This window comes from Podarcis vaucheri (genome assembly GCF_965113315.1).
Source record: "Podarcis vaucheri genome assembly, chromosome: 17".
Classification (NCBI taxonomy): Eukaryota; Metazoa; Chordata; class Lepidosauria; order Squamata; family Lacertidae; genus Podarcis; species Podarcis vaucheri.
The window spans coordinates 9,553,794-9,576,453 of NC_138755.1; the positions used below are offsets into that span (position 1 = coordinate 9,553,794).

At 46.6% G+C, this 22,660-nt stretch overlaps 1 long non-coding RNA gene across 3 annotated transcripts in view; it reads right to left on the reverse strand.

Annotated features, from left to right (window-relative positions):
• Positions 1 to 14,708: 14,708 nt before the first annotated feature.
• The window catches only part of LOC309522120, a 35,096-nt gene continuing 27,144 nt past the window's right edge, over positions 14,709 to 22,660 (reverse strand). Inside the window, exons 2-4 of one of the 3 annotated variants that reach the window (XR_014214863.1) lie at positions 19,554 to 19,746; positions 19,136 to 19,334; positions 14,709 to 15,446 (exon numbers count right to left, since the gene is read on the reverse strand). This is a non-coding gene — a long non-coding RNA (uncharacterized lncRNA). Of the gene's footprint in view, positions 15,447 to 19,135; positions 19,335 to 19,550; positions 19,747 to 22,660 lie in introns of all 3 variants that reach the window. The other 2 variants (XR_014214864.1, XR_014214862.1) reach the window with 2 other exon arrangements.

Below are 22,660 nucleotides of genomic sequence, written 5' to 3' on the forward strand. Positions count from 1 at the left end.
TGCGCCACAGCAGCACACCTGCTTTGTAAAGAGAAATAAAAAGGTGGGGTGAGGGGAGATGTTGCGGTACGTGTTACTGATGTGGTGCTGGGATGACCAGTGACCCGTCTCAGACAGAGGTTGTATCCAGGCCTGTACTATTAAGATATTTTGATTGGAGACACCAGGGGCCTATCTTGGAACCTTCTGCAGACAACGTGTATTTTCTACCCCAGGGAAACGCCTTCCTTGAAGGATTGTCTGCTTCTGCTACTTTAACACAACAGACTTTGCAACTTTAACACCTAGCCTCTAGATCAGTGTTTCCCAGCCTTGGGCCTCCAGATGTTTTTGGACGACATCATGGATGATGGAAATTGTAGTCTGAAAGCAGCTGGAGACCAAATGTTGGGAAACACTGCAGATGTTTCAGCCTACAACTCCCATTAGCTCCAGCCAGCATGGCTAATGGTCAGGGATAGAGTAGAAGACGCCTGGAGGGCAAAAGCGTAGGGACAGTGAAATATACTCGGAGTTGAGAGTGGATTTCATGCTCTTTATTCAGCTCATAGTGGTGAGGAGGAATAGAAATACCCCCAGAATGTCTGCTTTATATACATTATTTACACAACGGGCCCCACGTGATTGGCTAATTCTGGGATTCAGCTATAGGCCAATCAGGCTGCAAATTCACTTCCACCTGGAGCTGGATTGAGTGGCTCCTGTGGACCAATCAGACTGCTTCATTCGGGACCCTATTGTTCTAGGACCAATCAGACTACTGCATTCTGAATCCTATTGTTCTAGGACCAATCAGACTGCTGCCTTTTGGATCCTGTTCAACTCAGTACATAACAGACAGCCTGTGTGGAACACACCCTCCTGACTAGCTCAGTTGGTTAGTGTGTGGTCCTGATAACAGCAAGGCTGCAGGTTCGATCCCCATAAGAGACAGCTGCATGTTTCTGCATTGCAGGAGTTGGACTCGTTGTTCCTCAAGGTCCCTTCAAATTCTATGACTCTATGACTATGCGCTGTCTCTCCCAACAGTGTTCTGAACAAAGGAAACAAGTGCACATGAATGCACATCTACCACCCACCACATAAATAGTCAATCACGGTGGCACAGGTCAGGTACAAGGGAAGAAAGGGGTCTCATGCCTTTGTTGTAAAGCAGAGAGGTTTTCAGCAACTACAGCTTTTTTTCTCTTTTTTATATATTTTTATTTGATTTTCAAAAATAAAGAAAAAGAACAAATAAGAGAAGAAATAAAGTTACAGCAAAATATCATAAAAATTCTACATATCAAGATTACTCTGAATCTCCTGACTTCCCCCATCCCATCCATGGGTCCTATTGATTCTATTTTCAACTGCATGTCAATACTTCTCTAATTTTTCATATTCCTAAATTATCTATACTTTCTGTTACATTAAAAGTGTATTTAGAATCCTGCTAATGTTTTGACCTGTTTACAATGATTTTGTAAAGGTAAAGGGACCCCTGACCATTAGGTCCGGTCGTGACCGACTCTGGGGTTGCGGCGCTCATCTCGCTTTATTGGCCGAGGGAGCTGGTGTTTGTCCGCAGAAAGCTTCCGGGTCATGTGGCCAGCATGACTAAGCCGCTTCTGGCAAACCAGAGCAGCGCACGGAAATGCCGTTTACCCTCCTGCTGGAGCAGTACCTATTTATCTACTTGCACTTTGACATGCTTTATTTTTTTATTTTTTTAAATTCAAAATTATAACAAAACATATTTTCCAAAAACATACCCTTATCCCCCCCATTTTTCCTCCCCCACCCCCACAAACCCCACCCCCCGACTTCCCTCAGTTCCAGTCTTTGGTTTCTCCAATAATGCTATTTTCTGCATGTTACAGAGTTGTATAGATCCTCCAACTGTTTAGCTAATTATTATCAGTAAAAAATTGTGGATGTTTATTCGAAACCTGCCAAGGAGTTCAGTTCACTTTGTTGCGTCTTCAAATACTTTGTGAAAGGTTCCCATTCATCCTTAAAGTCACAGTTATCCTTGTCCCGTAGCTTATGTGTCAATTTTGCCAGTTCTGCATAATCCATCAATTTTTCTTGCCATGATTCTTTAGTTGGGATTTCTTCAGTCTTCCATCCTTCAGCAACTACAGCTTTTCTGATCCCCACATGACAAGTGGCATGAGCCCAAATTTCCCCTTATGTACAAATATTAAAGTTACGGGAGCCCTGCCGAGTCCTCCTTTGCATCTGGTCACGACAGCCCAGGAGCATGTCTGCTTATCAGAACTATAAATGTATTTAATAGCTAATTTTATTTGCTATGCATGTTTAATTCTTAAAATCTTCTGTAACTGGGGGCTCCCTGGGGTTTGCGGATAAGAGCCAAGATGTACTGTTCAGTCTCTTGAATATCATTCACATACATTGACATTTACATGCTATTGCTGTAAGTGATAATTCATAACCATTGTTTAGAATTTAGTGTCACTGTTCCATATAACAGTTATCTGTCTTGAGGTTGTTTTGTAGGCTCTTCATTCTCTGTTAACAGTTCTAATAATGTTTCAGATATTTGGCTAATATCGGGTCATATTTGTGCCAAACGACAAAATTGCATGATTTGCTTTATTTTGAAAAAAGTAAATAGCAGACATAAATAATCAAATCATAGAATTGTAGAGTTGGAAGGGATCCCAAGGGTTAAGTAGTCCAAACTCCTGCAAAACAGAAATCTCATGATCGATGGCCATCCAACTGCTGCTTAAAAACCTCCAAGGAAGGTTCCACTCTCCAACAGCTCGTACCATCAGAAAGTTCTTCCTGATGTTTAGTCAGAATTTCCTTTCTTGTAACTTGAATCCATTGTTTCAAGTGGCGCAGGAGAAAACAAGCTTGCTGCATCTCCCAGGTGACAGCCCTTTATATATTAAAAGATGGTTCTGATGTTTTTGATCTGTTTTATATTTGTTTTTTGGTTCTCTTTTGTAGGCTATCTTGGAAATCAGCCCTTTATATATTAAAATATGGTTCTGATGTTTTTGATCTGTTTTATATTTGTTTTTTGGTTCTCTTTTGTAGGCTATCTTGGAAATCTAGATTAATAAAACTGTGTTGTTGTTTTTTAAAAAAGATGGTTCTCATATCTCCTCTCAGTATCCTCTTTTCTAGGCTAAACAAACATGGGGTCCCCAGTTTAGATCTGGACCATGGCAAAAGAGGAGGAAATTTAACCCTTTGTCTCCACTCCAATCATGAGTGGAGCTGAGCAGCCAGTTTACATATCAGTTGATCAAGGGCTTTTTTCTGATTAAATACTTTAAAGCTGAGGTGGAAAACCTGTAGCCTTCCAGGTGTTATCATACTCCAGCTTCCATCAGCCCCAACCAACATTATCAGCAGTAAAACATGATGGGAATTGTGGTCCAACAGTAGTTGGAGACAGGGCCAGCCCATTTATGAGGCGAGATAAGGCAACCGCCTCAGGCGACACAACCACAGGAGCATCAGATCCTGATGAAGATCCTTAATCCCCACTTGCTCCTGATGTAGATCTTCATTTCGTGGTTCCAAAATATCTTGGGCCAGCCCTAGTTGGGGGGCCACAGGCCCCTCACCCCTGATTTAAAGGTTAATCCTTGTGCATTGAAATGCACTCAGAGACAAATTGGCAGCACAGCAGAGATCCATTCCATTGTTTTGTCCCCCTGTGATTCCTCCACAGTCCCGTTGCCCAGTCTCCTGCTGCAGCCAGTTTAACAAGTTTAACACCACAGCAGTAAGGTTGGCAGGTCTCAAGATTTTAACACTCTTGTCAGAGCCTCTGTCAGAAGACTCATAATCTCAGGCTGAGGAGCCAGAATAAATAGAGATGGGCAGGCTATTTATTGCTTGGCTTTAGGGCAGCCTCCCCCAACAGGGTGCCCCAAAAAGCCTTTGCTGGTTGTGGCCGATGGAAGTTATCCAAAGTCCCTGGAGAGCACCAGGCCAGGGAAGGCAGTTTATAGTTCTCCCTCTACCATCTGCCTCAGGCTGCACCCTGAGGCACCACACACAGGCAAGCGTGGCCCCTTAACCCAGCAGGTCTCAATGTACCACACGAACCTTTAGGCTCCATTGTTAAGAGAAATGTACACAGAAGGAACTGCTTAGTAGAGGAAAGGCCTGCGTGGTTTAACAACTACTTCTCTTGTACCAAGGGTGCGGGTGGCGCAGTGGTCTAAACCACTGAACCCCTTGGGCTTGCCGATCGGAAGGTTGGCAGTCGAAGTCCATGTGACGGGGGAGCTCACAGCTCCTGCCAAGCTAGCAGTTCGAAAGAACACCAGCGCAAGTAGATAAATAGGTACCACTGCAGTGGGGAGGTAAATGGAGTTTCCATGCGCTCTGCCACTCATCACGGTGTCCCGTTACACCAAAAGCGGTTTAGTCATGTTGGTCACCTGACCCGGAAAGCTGTCTGCGGACAAATGCCGGCTCCCTCAGCCTGAAAGCGAGATGAGTGCCGCACCCCATTGTCAAGTTTGACTGGACTTAACCATCGGGAGGTCCTTTACATTTACCTTACCATTACTTTTCTTGTTGCTTCAGAGCTTTCAAAGCTAGTTTATTCACATGACCGGTAAGACATTACTGAGCTTGCATCAAGAAGCTGAGCTGAGTAGCTATACAGGGTCTACAATACAGGATGCTTTAAAAAAAAGGACTTCAAGGCTTACATGTGAGAGAAAAAACAAAGGGGCACATATCAGGGCCAGCTCAATACATTTTGCTGCCCAAGGCAAGGATACGATGGCACCCTCCCCCAAGAGAGATACAGAAACCAATAGGACTGGAAACGTAAGTCCAATACTGGTGAAACGACCATTTCCTTCATTACACTTGAGGGCAGCAGGCTAGCATAGTGGGTTCTGAGCAGATCATGTGGCACTCACAGCTCTGTCCTCTCCCTGCACTTCAGCATCTGCTGCCTGAGGCAGCTGCCTCACTCTGCCTCATCGCAGAGCCAGCCCTGGCACATATGCAGTAGGTAAGTCCCCATTGAGGAGTCTAGACCATCTGCTTTTCAAACCAAACCAGATAAAACCTTTACAAATGTGAGTGGTAGAATGAGAGCAGAGGGAACATGTATCTAAAATTGGTCTACCACCTCTATTTTAATCAAGTAGTATGAAATATTTGGATAAAGAAGTGGGCTGCATATTTAGTAAATTTACAGGAGAAACGGAATTGTGAAGAGCTGCATAAACTTTAGAACATGTGTCCTTCAGGTGTTATTGGACCCCAACTCCCATAATCCCCAGCTAGCATGGCCAAAGATCAGGGATGGTAGGAGGAAAAATCTAGGAATTTCTGGAGGACTACAGGCCAGCCATCCCTGCTCTACAAGACAGCTGACATTTTTTATTTTAAAAATCTTAATTAAACTGGGCAGTAAACAATTGAATGGACTTTCACAAGTAAAATATGAAATGTTTTGCCTAGCAATGAAAAACCAAATGCAAAAGTGCCATGCAGTTAACAATTTGTAGCTTGTTATTTCTTAACGTATTTTCATACTAAGATGGGAGTGACTCATCACCCTGCATTCTTAAACTAATGCGAGAAAAGTCTGTTCTGCCTGCCACAGAAGTATGGATCAGAGGCCAAGACCTGCTTTTCTGCCAGGTTGGGTATGATCTCAGGAATGCCAGCCATTTTGTTTGCTTTTTTGGTGACCCTGTTCATACAAAACTGCCCTGGGCATGGGATATGATAGGAGACCATCTTATCTCTGCATGAAGAATGGTTGAAACTGGTTCTGTGTTCCAAGGATGCAATTGCCACATGCAGTTGGTGCTGCCACAGTCACTGACCCCGTTCTCAGCCAGAAGCAGAAGGCACAGTGTCCTGCCCAAGGCAACATTGGAAGTCCATGGCAGAGCCAGGAATTGCATCCAGATTTCCCAGTTCAGCAGTACAATCTTACAGTGAGGGGGGAAGGTATTTGATCCCCTGCTAAATTTGCCAATTTGCCCTCTGACGAAGAAATGACTTTTCTGTCAGACAATCTCTGACTTTTGTCTCCTGGGTTTCTGGGGGTTTTTCCTGTTGTTATTCTGTCTCTCATGGCTACAAAAACCTACCATTAAAATTATGGACTGGTCCTTTCTTCGTCTGGGAGCAAACAGGCAAATTTAGCAGGGGATCAAATACTTCCCCCCACTGTACTAGTCTCCCATGCAAACAATGGAAATCCACTGAATCGTTTGATTGGCCTTCTCTGTGCGGACCGAGTTGGACACAAATGCCTGGATCAGTCCCTACCGAGTGTTTATCCTTCATTAGCTAGTTCTTCCGAAGCAAGAGTAAGGAGGAGCACTACTGCTTACATGCTGCAGAAAAACCTCTTAACGCTTTTAATTGCCTCTGCAAATCCTGAGCGGATGGCATCCAAAATGCCCTGAAATGCTTTTCTATTCAGTGGTGGGGGGGGGTTGAGGGCGGATGCAAAAGGGAATATTTCCCCAACCTGCGCAGACGCTGCAGATTTCTTGCCTCGGAGCCCAGTGTGGTTGGAATGATATTTTCGCTCATGAGTGTGTGTGTGTGTGCGTGTGTGTGTGTTTTAATTCATTTCCCAAAGAAGATGTAATGTCTTCACAGAGCACTTGACTCCTACATCTGTGTCTGCAATATGGCATCCTGGCACATCTGTTGGAGCTGAGGCTTGTACTACAAATACAGCCGGCTCCGGCCATCTGGAGTGTGGTTTCCTCCCCCCTCACACACACACACACACCTCCTCTTCTTGCCCGGTGGGTCTCAGGGAGAAGAGATAGATCCATCCCAGGGATAACTGGAGGCATATGGATGTTACTTAAGATGAGCGCCTGGCGCCAGCAGCCACGGCTCTCGCAAGAAGCTTTCGGCAGGTTGGTTGCGTCTATGCCCAGCAGAGCCCTTGCACAAAACACAGCAAACACATGTGCCTGCATGAAAGCACATGGACTTAGATGGCAGGCTTACAGCCATATGCATGTGAGCCATCTGAAATTCTGAATGCACCTGCGTGCAGGGACAGACGTTGCCTCAGTAAGCCAATTCACTTTTTAAGTTGTCTGCCACAGTATACTGGGTCATCGCTCTGCCCCAGATTCACATTGCTGCTCTCCTGGAGCACCCTTAATTCTACATGCAATTAAAACTAACGCATCCTGTAGCAGAATGTGTGGTAATGTTAAGGAAGGTAGGAGAGGATATCTTGTTTTGATATTGTCCCTCCTCACTCACGCTAGTGAGTAAACAGCAGAGCACATTCCCTTTGCTACTTATTGGAAGCAAGTTGGTGATTCATTAGAATCCTTTAATTAAGCAATCCAGTCTGGCTTTTCCAGTCTGGATTGTTCCTGGTAAGTTTTCCCTTTATTTCCCTCTTAAAATAATAATAAGACAACACGGTCTTATTTAAAAGTAAGAATCAAGTTTTACTTACATTCAGTTCACAGCGATAATCTGAAGGCATGCTTTATCTTGTGTTTACAGTGAAGCGAAGTCTGAGCTACATCCCAGACTTTCTGTTTGTGGGCTCCACCCTATGTGAAGGTTGATCCATGCTCTGGCTAAGAGCCAGGAGGGTGAGAGTCCAAGAGTGAGAGTAAGAAAGTAAGAGTCCAAGAGAGAGATGGTTGCATGGCCAACCCTTTTAGCTGGTCAGCTAGGGTCAGGGACATCTACCAGGTCACACACTCAGGGGGAGGAAGCCCCAGAGCAGGTATGACAGGAAGTCCTCCCTGTCTGGAGCCACATTCCCCAGTGTGTCCATTCTAGGCAACAAGAAAATGTTGTACAGTCATACCTTGGGTTACAGACACTTCAGGTTGTGCATTTTTGGGTTGCGCACTGCACCGAACCCCGAGGTACCGGAACGGGTTACTTCCAGGTTTCAGCGCTCGCACATGCACAGAAGCACTAAATCACGCTTTGCACATGCACAGAAGCGCCAAATCATGACCTGCACATGCACATGGGTTGTGAACGTGCCTCCCGCATGGATCACGTTCGCAACCCAAGCATTCACTGTACTAGTAATAATACATCTCACAGAATGCAGATTTGCATACAATGAGGGGCTGCATACACATAGTCAAAAGGGCTCACATATATACACATAGGCAAATGTGTAGATCCCACCTGCTGGGATAGTTCAGTTGATAGAGCATGAAACTCTTAATCTCAGGGTTGTGGGTTCGAGCCCCATGTTGGGCAAAAGATTCCTGCGTGGCAGGGGGTTGGACTAGATGACCCTCAGGGTCCCCTTCAAACTCTACAAGTCTTTGAATACATTCACATCTCAACAGGTCTCATATCGGGGCTGCAGGCAGCATAGGAGGACTCAAGTACCTTACTCACTGCACGGACATGGCGGCTTGTCAGATGGGCGCTGCTGCCTTAGTCTCCACAGTACTTCTGCTTCACCCTCTGATTAGAGGGTGCTATATAGCAGTTACCTGCTTAGCAAGGGTCAGGTGACTCAAGGAGGCCAATTGGACCTGGACTTTCAAAAGCTTCTGACTCTGGCCTAACTTCTTCGAGTGAATTGTTTCTGTCAGGTCTTCCTTGTAACTGACGCCAGGTGGGTGGGGACTGTTTAATGGGCTCCCCAACATCGTTGGCCTCCCTCCCCAAGCAGGTGGGCAGCATCAGTGGGCAGCAGCAGCTTGTCACCGTCTGGAGGGCCAAAAACGCCCTATAACTGCTTTTGTGTTTTGCTTTTTTAGCCTGGGGTTATTGCCTATCTACTCAAAATAGGCTAAACCTAACAGGCAGTGCTAAGCCACAGTGGCGTAGCGTGGGTTGTCAGCACCCGGGGCAAGGCAAGTAATTTGCGTCCCCTAACCCGTGGATTTGCACCCCCTAACCTGTGGATTTGCACCCCCTAACCCCCAGACGTTGCGCCCGGTGCAGCCGGGGCCCCCTGTAACCCCCCCGCTACGCCACTGCTAAGCCATGAAGGTGATTAAAAGTTTGGCACCATGGCAGGTGATGCTATGGAAGAAGCCATGTGTGTGTTGTGGTGCAGAGCAAGGAAGAATGTGAGGCAAGACATTTGCCTTGCCTTAGGTAGGACTTGTTTGAACTCCCTATGACCAGAGATGGAACATATTGTTCTCTCACATTGTTCACAGGTCATCCTGTTCTCTCGAGAGAGGTTTTGCCCCATTGCAACAGATGTTGCAACGGATCCGTTCCAGGTTACATGCAGCTTTGAAACTCGTTGCCATCCTAAGCAATTGCCTAGGTTGCTTTTCCACTCAGGCTGGATTCCACAGCTGATGCAACGGGGATGGTGTCACGAATTCCTCGCGGCGCTTTTAGCAGAACGCTCAGAGTCCCAGGTTCTTTAGTGCAGTCTTGTTTAATGTGAGCTATATACAAGTATTTACAAAAGCAGTTCATACAGAGTACCTGCACCTTGAGGCAAACGAATACTCTCCACCACTCCACCACAGCACAACAACACCACAATTACTGTTGAACAGGCTTTCTTTTTAAAACAGGTGACAGCCAATCACATTACTGCTGAGTCATTCTGACCCAGCACTTCACAGAGTATTGCACCAGCCTGTTGCAAACTGAAGCCTGCAGACTTACTCAGCATCCTGCGAATCCCAACAGATGGCCCATGGTATCTTGGTGCTTGAGGTGGAAAAATCAAGATGTCACTCACCTTTCCACGAATGTGTTGGGAAGCATTCCTGTGGAGCTGTGAAAGAGCTGTGATCTTGAGTAACTTAATAATTCCTACAGGTCAAGGATGGGGAACATGCGGACCTCTGTATAAAAGGTAAAGGTACCCCTGCCCGTACGGGCCAGTCTTGACAGACTCTAGGGTTGTGCGCCCATCTCACTCAAGAGGCCGGGGGCCAGCGCTGTCCGGAGACACTTCCGGGTCACGTGGCCAGCGTGTCATCGCTGCTCTGGCGAGCCAGAGCCGCAAACGGAAACGCCGTTTACCTTCCCGCTAGTAAGCGGTCCCTATTTATCTACTTGCACCCGAGGGTGCTTTCGAACTGCTAGGTTGGCAGGCGCTGGGACCGAACAACGGGAGCTCACCCCGTTGTGGGGATTCGAACCGCCGACCTTTCGATCGGCAAGCCCTAGGCACTGAGGCTTTTACCCACAGCGCCACCCGCGTCCCGGACCTCTGTATATTGCTGGACTAAAACTGCCATCACTTCTGGCCATTAGCCATACTGACTGTGGCCCATGGGAACAGGAATCCAACAACATTGAATGGTGACATAGTTCCTATCCTTGCTATAGGGTTTGCAAAGAACAACTTCCCAACTGATCATGCCACTTGGGTGAAGAAGAAGAAGAAGAAGAAGAAGAAGAAGAAGAAGAAGAAGAAGAAGAGTAGTAGTAGTAGTAGTAGTAGTAGTAGTAGTAGTAGTAGTAGTTTGGATTTGATATCCTGCTTTATCACTACCCTAAGGAGTCTCAAAGCGGCTAACAATCTCCTTTCCTTTCCTCCCCCACAACAAACAATCTGTGAAGTGAGTGAGACTGAGAGACTTCAGAGAACTGTGACCAGCCCAAGGTCACTCAGCAGCATAGCTGTCAATGTTTCCCTTTTTAAAAGGGAAATTCCCTTATTCCGAATAGGATTCCTCGCAAGAAAAGGGGAAAGTGGACAGCTATGGCCAGCAGCTGCATGTGGAGGAGCGGGGACGCGAACCTGGTTCACCGGATTACGAGTCCACCGCTCTTAACCACTACACCACACTGGTGAGATTTGTCTGTCTTTTATTCTGCCACCTTTAAAGGCCCCCAAATCCATATGACTTTGCTTTGTGATACTGTTGTCTTTGTGATGCAGAAATGGCACCTCTAACATAAGTATTGCCTCCAATACTGTACTTATGGTGTTTTCACTGCTCCTTATGCACAGAGATCAGGCAGAGCATCTGGAATATGTAACTTGCAACTCGTAATTCAAGGAAGCTCACACAAAGAGCTGAGCAGATGAGATATGGGAGATCCATTATTAGATTTCCTGACACCTTTTTCTAAGCTTAAAAGCAGCTTGATGGGAATGGAACCACAGTGCAGGGTTTTCCCAATATAAACCCCTCCACCTGACATATCGTTGCCTGTGGTTATATAATGCATGCAGTTCCTGTACCTGCTGTAGTGTCTAATGGTGTAAGAAACCATTAAGTTCTGCTCTGTCACTCTTGGAAGAGCCAAGAGTGATGGAAGCATGAACATTGTATTTTGTGTGTCTACACACACACACACACACACACACACACACACACACACACGATGGATAGATCAATATCATACATGTATGCAGTGGCATTAATGTGTATCAGGAATAGCTAATCTGGTGTCATCCAGACATTATTAGGCGACATCTCCCATCATTCCTAACCATTGGTGATGCTGGTCATTGTTGATGTGTGTCCAGCAACATTTGGGGGTGACCATTTTGGCTACCCCTGATGTGACTTGGTAAAAAAAATGCAAACCATTCAAACAAATACTGACTCTTGCCCGACGAGGGGCTTAAAAGCTTTTTCTCAACAATGAGAGAAACAACTCAAGAATAAAGTGGGAGAGCCAAGGTTTAGCAAAGGATAAATTTGAGCAAATGCAGTTGTAAGATTTTAAGAAGTTAGGCTTTGTTTCAGCCAAGGGTGAGGACTAAGGCTGTAATTAGATATTACAGCACATGTGAGCCTTCCACCAAGAGCAACAGCACCACTTCTCCTCTTTCTTTCCTAATGTCTAGTAATAAAATAATAAAAAAGTGACATGATGAAATTATATTACGAGTTCCACTGCCTCATTTCAGCTTATTGGCCCATTAGAGGGGCATTGGACAGGGAAATGTGCAGTGTGATGACATCACATCACATCTTTTGTACTATGAAACATTGGGGAGGGGATGCAATGCTACTGGTTATAGTGGCACCTGTGTGTGTGTGTGCCGTAATGTCTGCTTTTGGGCTCAGGATTAAGCCAGACATGATCATCTGGGATAGCTCTGTCAGTAGAGCTTGAGACTCTTAAACTCAGGGTTTTGGGGTTGTGGGTTCAAGCCCCACAATAGGCAAAAGATTCCTGCGTTGCAGAGAGTTGTACTAGATGACCCCCACGGTCCCTTCCAACTCTACAGTTCTATGATTCTGTGCTGCAAATAGGTTTTGACACAGGACCCCACAGGGGTGAGATAGAGCAGTGGAACTTGAAGCAAGATCCGCAAAGCAGTTGTGTTCTAGGAATGAAATAGCCAGCATTTGCTTCTGCTGTAAAAAAATTGTGGGAATGTTCAGGGTGGCAGGAGAGGATATATGTGTATTAATATCCGTTTTGAGGGATGTGGGTGGCGCTGTGGGTTAAACCACTGAGCCTAGGACTTGCCGATCAGAAGATCGGTGGTTCGAATCCCCATGACGGGGTGAGCTCCCGTTACCCGGTCCCTGCTCCTGCCAAAATAGCAGTTCAAAAGCATGTCAAAGTGCAAGTAGATAAATAGATACCACTCCAGCTGGAAGGTAAACGGCGTTTCTGTGCGCTGCTCTGGTTTGCCAGAAGTGGCTTAGTCATGCTGGCCACATGACCCGGAAGCTGTATGCCGGCTCCCTCAGCCAATAAAGCGGGACGAGCGCCACAACCCCAGAGTCAGTCATGACTGGACTTAATGGTCAGGGGTCCTTTAATATCCTTTTTAACTTGCGCTAGCAGGTTCCTTTACTTAGCAGAGTGCATTCCCCTTTACACAGCAGAAAACTTGTTTCAAACTCTTGTGAGTTTCTTAAGACAATACGCAATTCAACCTGGCTTTTCCAGATTGAAATGTGTTCTAATATTTTCCTGGTAAGACCCATTGAATCCCTCCTAAAAGAATAAAGACGCCACAGTCTTATTCATAAGCAATAAAAAGAAAGTTTACTCACGATCAGGCAGAGCCTAGTTTGATCCCTGAAGGCAGGCTTAAGGCTTAAAGTTACAAACATGTACAAACAGGTTTACCCCATATGTGGGTTGACCTAATGACTGCAGTTTGCAATCTGGGAAGTTCTCAGGACGAAGGGAAGATGGAAAAGAGAGAGAGTGGCCAGTGGCAGAGTTAGCTGCATGGGTGCCCAGAGCGGCGGCCATGCTGTGCACCCCTGCGGAGTGCCTTTTTGTCACACCCACCCACTCACACACCCCAGGATGACACCCAGGGCGGCCCACCACCACCGCCCCCCCCTACGCCCCTGAGAGTGGCAGCATGCCTTGGGCATTTACCAGGTCTGGAAAGGTCATGCCCACCCACTAGTCACATGCAAGGAAGGATGCTCCAGGCCAGGAGGAACAGGAAATTTGATTGGCTGGACCAAACATTCTCCTGCATGTCCACTCTAGCAAAACAAGGAATGTTGTACTTGACTGCTCCCAGTGTATTACATCCAACAAAAATTAACAAACGCTCTAGATGAATGAGTGCATGGGTGCAACTTGCCATTGAAAAGTAAGAGAGAAACTAAAGGAAAGGGCTTCATTAATGAAGGCATTAAGCTGGTCAGTTCTTTCCAGGCTGTTGCAGGTGAGTTTCTGCCTCTTGTATTAGGGACGAGCTTTTGCATGAGAAAACCAGGAAGGTGGAGGGCAAATGCAGATCATGGAACGCAGTGCAGACTGCATCTTTTCCTTCTTTTCCTCCTGGTTCAGCAGAGAGGAGACAGCGACTCTACTTGGCTGGGCATTTAACATAGCATTAGCCTTATGTGCCTCAGCATCACACTGTTGGCTCATACTCAATTTCTTACTCTCCATAACTCCTATATCTTTTATAGAAGCAATGTAGCTGCTTCTGACAGTATATTTGCTTCATTTTCCCTGCACATGCCTTTTACATTTATCCTCATTGATTCATTCTGCTTCTGCCTACCCAGCTAACCCGTTTGTTAAGACCATTCTGAATGCTTCGGGTTTTAATCCTTTCCAATTCTGAATCTACTGCAGATCTGAGAGGTGTCCTTTCTCACCCAAATCCATTATGGGGATATTAAATTACAATTGCAAAGTTACACCCAAACTGTGCATGTAGCTGTTTTGGTGGTGGCGTGCTTTGCTGCTGAGGCTGTTATGTCTGGGTTATATGTGGAAATGGAAGTAGAGCAATGGGAGAAATGTAGAAAAAGTTCAAGGGGGAAATTGCAATTCCACTTTTGATGGGTCAGTCAGGGCTAAACATCAGTTCATGTTTTCTTTTGCTCTGTTATTGGCAGAGCAGCAACATGGGGACAAAAAACAAACCAGTAAAACAGGTATTTTTTTGGGGGGGGCAATAGTCAAATTCCTATTTGGTTGTTTCAAAAATTCTTTACCATCGATTAAGGCACCTGTCCTATCCACTAACAATTCAGTTTCTGGGGATTAAATGGCACATCCTGATATGCTGAAGAGAACCATCATAACAAGAGCCAGTGTGGTGTAGTGGTTAAGAGCAGTGGACTCGTAATCTGGTGAACCGGGTTCGCGTCTCCGCTCCCCCACATGCAGCTGCTGGGTGACCTTGGGCCAGTCACACTTCTCTGAAGTCTCTCAGCTCCACTCACCTCACAGAGTGTTTGTTGTGGGGGAGGAAAGGAAAGGAGAATGTTAGCCGCTTTGAGACTCCTTAAAGGGAGTGAAAGGTGGGATATCAAATCCAAACTCTTCTTCTTCTTCTTCTTCTTCTTCAAGACATGGGTGGGTCAGTCAAGATCAGCCTCCCAGTCCCTGACCTGTTCTGGAAGAGACGGGCTTATAAACCAGCACTCACCCCAGTACCAATTCAGGGCAAGGCTGTAGGCCACAATCCAGCATGTCATTCTGGATCCCAGTGCAATAAACTCTGGGCTGGATTGTAGCCATGATGTACAGAAACACTTGGACAGTAGCTGAATCTGAAGCTGGTTTGAAGGGCAGAAGATAGGCCTGGTGAGTATAGGCAGTGAAGACAGCTTCACTAAATAGGAGCTGGGAGGGGAAGGGTTGTGGAAACGGGGGAAGCAAATCAGGTAATGCACATCAGGTGAAGACACCCCCTTCTTCCCTCTGGTGAGTAAAGCAACGGGGGGGGGGGGAAGCAACTTGAAATACAGCAAGGGGAAATGACCTCTCTGCATTTTAAGCCACTAATGTGTATGTACTCCTCAAAATTCAGCAGTAGAGAGCATTCTCTGCATCCATGTCTTGCATCCATTCTCTCTCTCTCTCTCTCTCTCTCTCTCTCTCTCTCTCTCTCTCACACACACACACACACACACACACACACACACACACCTCAAATGAGGCCACCAGGGGTTATTTGTTTTGGAGGGCCAACCACAAAAGTAAGAATTCTGATGTACAAATATCCCTGTGTGTCTTCTGAACCAGTGGATCAATTCCTGGAAACCCCGGATGGTGTGCTGGTGATGTAGACTTTGGAAAGAATCAAGGATCTGCATCTGGATGTATAAATTTACACAGAGAAAATTAATAACGTTGTACTGGAGCAAACCCAACACTTTTCTCTTTTCATTAATGCAACAGAGCATAAGGTTTGCCAGTGATCCCTTAAGTCATAGAAGAACCCATTATATTAACACTAGGATTCACTAAGCAGGCCATGGACCATAATCTTGAGCCACAAGTAGGTCCTTTGCTTTAAAGGTGACACCCTTGTAGGTCCTAGGAAGCATCTCATACTCTGCACCCCTTCAAAAGCCTATGCAGATCAGATATCTGTAAAGATAAAGGGACCCCTGACCATTAGGTCCAGTCGTGGCTGACTCTGGGGTTGCAGTGCTCATCTCGTGTTATTGGCCAAGGGAGCCGGCATACAGCTTCCAGGTCATGTGGCCAGCATGACTAAGCCTCTTCTAGTGAACCAAAGCAGCGCACAGAAACACCGTTTACCTTCCCGCCGGAGCGGTACCTATTTATCTACTTGCACTTTGACATCCTTTCGAACTGCTAGGTTGGCAGGAACAGGGACCGAGCAATGGGAGCTCACCCCGTCGCAGGGATTCGAACCGCCGACCTTCTGATCAGCAAGTCCTAGGCTCTGTGGTTTAACCCACAGCGCCACCCGCGTCCCAGATATCTGTAAGTGGTAATAATAACCCCTTTTCTCACTTTCCCCCAGTTCTTTCTCCACCATAGGAAGACGGCATTAATATTGGCTTTGCGAGACCTCCCACTGCTTCAGAGCTAAGCAATTCTGGAGGCACCTATGAAGGCACCTGCATTCATTGTCTGAAGATGCAAAAGAGCCCTGGAGAACAGGCAGAAATGGGAAGAAGGTGGAATGGGGGAAGGAGATTTTGCCCATCTACTTTGACTAAGGGCTTGTCCACATTTCTGCTTGTCCTGTGCCTAGAAAGCACAGGTTGAAGCAGTTTCCCCCTTGCCCTTTGTGCTAAATCGGAGCAAACATCAATCCAGAGAAAAGCCCAAATTGCCATTTCCCCCCAGTTAAATTCAGGAAAAATCACACTTAAGTAGCAGGACATGAAGAAATGTAGATAAGCCCTAACAAGTCTCTCCCTGGCTCGAAGCTCGGATAACCCGTAAGCGACCTTTTCACTGATCATTTTGTTTCTAGATTCATAGACTTGGAATGGTTCTTGGCAATTGTCTCTAATCTGACCCTCTGCTTGATACAGGGGGAAGGAATTCAACGTTGAGTGGACACAGTACAACAGATGCAGCCCAGACAACGCAGAACAGCGTGAAACTATTACTTCTCATGACCTGGACACTATGCATTTGCATACATTGGCTAGGACTGATGGGAGTTGTAGTCCAATTCACCAGGAGCGCATCAGATTGGTGAAAGCTGCCCTGGTGCAAAAAATAAATAAATCCATTTTAACAAATCCTAACATTTTGCAGTTAGGAAAGTGATTGGGAAATGCATTGAAAAGGACAGAGTGGATGAATGGTTAATGGGAACACCCCACAAGCAAGTCAAGATGACTCCTTGGTGAATGTTCATTGTTGTATAACCGCTCCATAAACAAATCAGAATTAAGAAAGACTGGGTTTAATCTAACCTCTGCCTTAGCATTCTGCAAGCAAATCAGGATAAATAGGTCACCTGCAGGAGTCTCTGGTTGGAACTCCTCATAAAACCAGATGGTGCTCCAGAACTTCTAAGGCCTTAGGGAACAGGGGCCAGTGAGCTAGCAAGGAAAATGGATTCTCTGTTTGCTCTCACCTTTGTCTGCTCCTTACCTTTGTTGATAGCAGTGTCATTCTTTCAAGATTCCATATATATTAACCAGAAAAGAAACGGGTTCCACGCTGCAGTCTTTACACCAATGGCTTACACCATTCTGCAATGAGAATCTGTTCCCGTTGGAAGCACTTAATAATAAATCTCGCGCCAAACATATGGCCCATCACGATTGTTCAGTCATTAACTGCCCTCGTAGCTGGACACAATTTCTGCTAATGAAGCACTAATAAATGAGTGTGCTGATTGTTTTACCTGTTACTGCCACTATTATGAAAATGAAAAGGCCCTAGTGACTTTGAGAGTGAATTTGTACAGCAGGTAAAAGTTGTTGCGATAGAAAGAGCTCAAGCTTGGGAAAAGCTGAAGGGTGTTTTGCACCACTGAGCCGCAGAATGGGGCGGGCTTTCTTCACTACGTGGGCCCTATCCATTCCAGAGTGCAACTAGAAGCACTCAGCATTTCTGCAAAGCAAAGACATCTGTAATTCTCTTCTCGTTTGGCAGATGACCATTTACACGAGGAATGTGGAAATAAAAGATCGCTGTCTGGTTCAGTGTTGTTCAGGCAAAAATTAAAAGATAAAATTGCTTGCATGTATAGGGATAATAGGGACGTGGGTGGCGCTGTGGGTTAAACCACAGAGCCTAGGACTTGCGGATCAGAAGGTTGGCGGTTCGAATCCCTGTGATGGGGTGAGCTCCCGTTGCTCGGTCCCTGCTCCTGCCCACCTAGCAGTTCGAAAGCACGTCAAAGTGCAAGTAGATAAATAGGTACTGCTCCAGCAGGAAGGTAAACGGCATTTCTGTGCGCTGCTCTGGTTCGCCAGAAGCGGCTTAGTCATGCTGGCCACATGACCCGGAAGCTGTATGCCGGCTCCCTCGGCCAATAAAGCGAGATGAGCGCCGCAACCCCTGAGTCGGCCACGACTGGACCTAATGGTCAGGAATCCCTTTACCTTTATGGGGATAATAGATGGGCAGCAGTAGCTTGACCCTAACAACAACAACAAAATGGCAAACTAGAGCAGAGCTGGCCAAAGACCTTTTTGGTGCAAGAGGCAGAAACCTCAAATTTCTCCTCTCTTGTTAATGAACCTGGGCTCACAATCTGCCAGAGAGTTCTCCTGTGCCAGCCCCACTGAAATGAAGAGGGGCTGTGCAAGAATGTGCTCTTATTTCTTTCCATGGGGTTTGCTGAGGGGAAAAACAACAACTCCGTGGGTCAGAACTGCCTGACTCTCACACAGCTGTCTTTACTGTCATTCAAGCTAGTGATGCCCTTGATTTGGAATGTTATGGAAAGGAGACTCGTGTTCTTTCTGGATCTCTGGTCCCATGGGACTCCTGTGGTCCCATAAGAGAAGAGAAGCTATGAGTTGGGGGGTGCGGTATTTGTTACAGCAACAGTTTGGGGTGGTGGCCGCAATGGTGGTGGCATCTGCAGTGCTGCTGCGAGGCGAGATTCTCGTTTCACATAGCCAGCTCTGGGAAGGACTTGATGCGGCCTTCTCTATTTACAGATGTTTAGAAGCCTCAGATTGAAGCAACGCAAAGGCTGTTTGCAGACCAGCAGATGTTTTTTTGAGGAAAGAAAAGGGACAGATTCTTATCTCGGCCACGTTTTGGATCAATGCAGGTCAGGCATCCCCTTGACATCCTGCCTCGTTTCTGGCCGGGTCTTGATACACGACCTGGGGGTGGGTGCAGGAATGAAGCAGGCCTTTACGCGCGCATGTGTGTGTGTGTGTACACTCACACACACACTTCAGTGAACAGCCACAGATTGGGGGGGAGCAAGGGGGGTTAGAACTGGAAGCAGATGGTCACTTTGGCAGGGCGCCGGAAAAAAGAATCTGTTCCATACATCGCACACAGCAGTCTCGGCAGAGGCCTCTGCCAGGAAAAACAGAATTACCTCTCTGATTACAGCAAGCGGGCGCAAGCGCTCTTCCTGTAACACTGGGTTTTGTGAGCCAGCCAGGCCAAATATGGGCTGCTTTGGTGTGTTTTTTTTAAAGTGCAAAATAAAGCAATAGTGCTGCACAGCTCAGGCATGGCCTGTAGAAGAGAGATGGTTTTTTTCCCTTGCCCTCAGCTTCAGTACAGACCCTTTTCTAAAAAAGAAAAAGAGAAAGTTTCAGTACAAAGGGGTGAGCGTGATCCGTTGTCACCCCTCTTCCCTTTGCTTTAGTGCTACCCTCCCCAACACATACTTTTGTCCTTGGAGCAACAAGTTCCAATTTTCAAAAATAAAAATTTCTCTCAATCAAAGAAGACTTGATGTTACAAAAATACATTCAAGAGATTATTTATTATTAAATCCAGCTAACCACCATTTATGTGGGGCTTTGGGTCTGGCTTTGGAATGGAAAGTTCTTTTGTTGCTCTGATGGATGACCTCTTCCAAGAGCGAGTCACGGAGAGTGTGCTTCTTTTGGTTCTCTTGCACTTCTCAGCACGTGGTATCCTTCTGGATAGTCTCTCTGGGTTGAGTTCTGGAGCCACAGTGTTGCAGTGGTTCGGCTCCTGCAAAGAAGGCCAATTTTAGAAGGTGGGGCAGAGTTACCTCCTTGCAGTTAGGCTATGCAGTTCCTCAGGGAACTGCAGGTTTTATCCCCGCTATTTAATACCGTATTTTTCTGTGTATAAGACGAGAGGTTTGTATTATTAAAAGATGTTTAAAATTGGGGGTCATCTTATACACGGATAGTGCAGAGGGGGGACAGGCGATTGGAGGCAGATGATTGGTGGCTTCGTGAATGTGTGCAATTGGCAGTGGTGGTTAGCTCAACAACTCTGCACATCCCCTCCAAAAAAGCTTAACAACTTTGGGCAATCTCCCATTTCCTTAATTTGGAGTCCCAAAAAATAAGGGTCATCTTATACACTGAAAAATACGGTATCTATAGGAAAAGACTGGGATTAACCAGAGATGTAGACTTGACTGTCACCAATATGCAGATGGTACCCAACTCCATCCCTCAATTAAATACAATCGTGTAATGACTGTATATGTGATGTATTCGTACAGCCGTACCTTGGAAGCCGAACACCTCGGGAGTCGAACATTTTGGCTCCTGAATGCCGCAAACCCAGAAGTGAGTGTTCCGGTTTGCGAACGTTCTTTGGAAGCCAAATGTCTGACGCTGCTAACATGGCTTCCAATTGTGTGCAGGAAGTTCCTGCAGACTATCGAAAGCCGTGCCTTGGTTGTCAAACATTTTCGGAAGTCAAACGGACTTCCAGAACAGATTCTGTTCAACAACCAAGGTACGACTGTATTGCTAAAGGGGTTTGGGAAATTGCATGGACACTAAGAAGAGCTCTCTGAGTACCTGATGGGTTGATAATTAACTGTGCATGTGTCTCTGCTATCTCTCACGTGGTATCTAACCTAGATCACATGACATTCAGTTGCAAATCTCCATATTGGGTGTGTGAGTTGCTCTTTGTCTCTCAAGCCACTGAAGACAAAGGTGCGCATACATGTGTCCCCTGGAGAAAACCGCCTCGGGCTGGAATGCAGGCTAATGAACTTAGTGGGAGATACAGCTCTGATGATAATACTTCACATTGGTAATACGATGTACAACTGGGAGATGCCATGGGTTCCCCGTTTCTACAAAAAGGCCTTATGTGTCTTCCATCAGAAAAAAAGGTACTGAAGAAGAATCATTTGGATTCACTACCCGAAGGATACTCAAAGAGGCTAACATTCTCCTTTCCCTTCCTCCCCCACAACAAACACTCTGTGAGGTGAGTGGGGCTGAGAGACTTGAGAGAATTGTGAGTAGCCCAAGGTCACCCAGCAGCTGCAAGTGGAGGAGTGGGGAATCAAACCCAGTTCACCAGATTATGAGTCTACTGCTCTTAACCACTACACCACACTGGATATTGAGTGAGGCCAGAGGCGCCAGCTTCTCCAGAATTGAGGGGGCCTGGCCCCCTTAAAAAAAAGATTGGGAGCCATTGTGCCTCAGCCACCAGGAGCCAGCATCTTTGAGTGAGGCTCAGCCCTTGCTTAATACAATTGAGCAGCTTCGCTAGTGGAGGGTGGCTCTGCCAGAGAGGAGACCCAAGTAGGCTCTATGCTATCATACTCTCCGTGTCCCTATTTTCCAGGGACAGTCCCGGAATTATGAAAAAAACAACAACCTCCCTTCAACTTCTGATTTTATCTTGGAATGTCCCCATCTCCCCTGCCAGTGCTGCCACTGCTGAGCTCAGGGACAATGATGAGCCGGCGCTTGTCCCAGGCAGCATCAGTGGCGTGGCGTGGGGGGTGCAGGGGGGGCCGGCCGCACCGGGCGCAACATCTGGGGGTTAGGGTTAGGGGGTGCAAATCCACGGGTTAGGGGGCGCAAATTACTTGCCTTGCCCAGGGTGCTGACAACCCACGCTACGCCACTGGGCAGCAGCAGTGAAGGAGCATCCTATTGCCTCTCCGTAGTCTCTCCATGGCCACTGCTGCAGGCCTCCTCCCTTGGGCAGCTCAAAGCGCTTGCTGGAGAGCAGGCGATGAGGGAAAAGAGGTTGCCACCACCAAGGGGCCGTCAGAAGGCAGGGCTGCCCTGGGCAGGATGAAAGGAGGAACAGAGCAGAACGCAAGGAGTATTTGATTCATTCATTAATTTTTTAAAAAAATGTGTGTCTGAGTTTAACCCCTTTATAAAATTTATGGGTGTGTGTTTTTCTTTTCGTAAATCAGAATTAAGGGGTTCTCTCAGGACAGTGGAGGTCATATGTGTTGTGTCCCATTGGTGTGTAGTGTTTAGTTGCAATCACCCTTCTTCTGATAGGAAATGCTTGGGGTGGGGGCAAGAAATGGGGGTCGAGGAGGGTCAGTTGTGTGGGAGTGAGAAATGACCCTTTTTTCATCAGAGGGATGTTGGCGGAGGGTTATGCGCTATCACAAGTGGTCCTCCCTGCAGTTCTAGCCAGTTTGGGATATATTTGTCTGGCAGGACATTAGGATTTCCTTTTCTGGAACGCTTTGCTCCCAGACATTTTGGAGGGCGATATAATCAGAGACCCTTTTGTATTCTCTTGATCGTGAGTTGATGTTTAGGGAGTTTGTCCTGAGCAGGACCCAGCAGTTGAGAAGGAGGAGAAAGGAAATATGCTAAGGATGTGAACCATGTCTTACTCATAGGCACTAGGGGTGAGGTGCACCCTGGCACCGGACTCTCAGGGGCACCAGGCCGAGAGTCCAGGGCCTGAGAGTTGAGTCCAGGGAATAGCCTGCCCGTTGGCTCTGCACCGTGAGTTTGGGAGCTACCAAGCCAGCAAGATGCTGAGGCGGTCGGCTGGCTCCACTCTCCTGCGTGCCTGGGACTGCACCCTGGCACCGCATATGTTTAAGACAGCCCTTGATGTGAATGAATTTTATGAATAAAGGTCTCCTTAAGCATTATTTGAATCCATTCTTCAGGAACAAAGG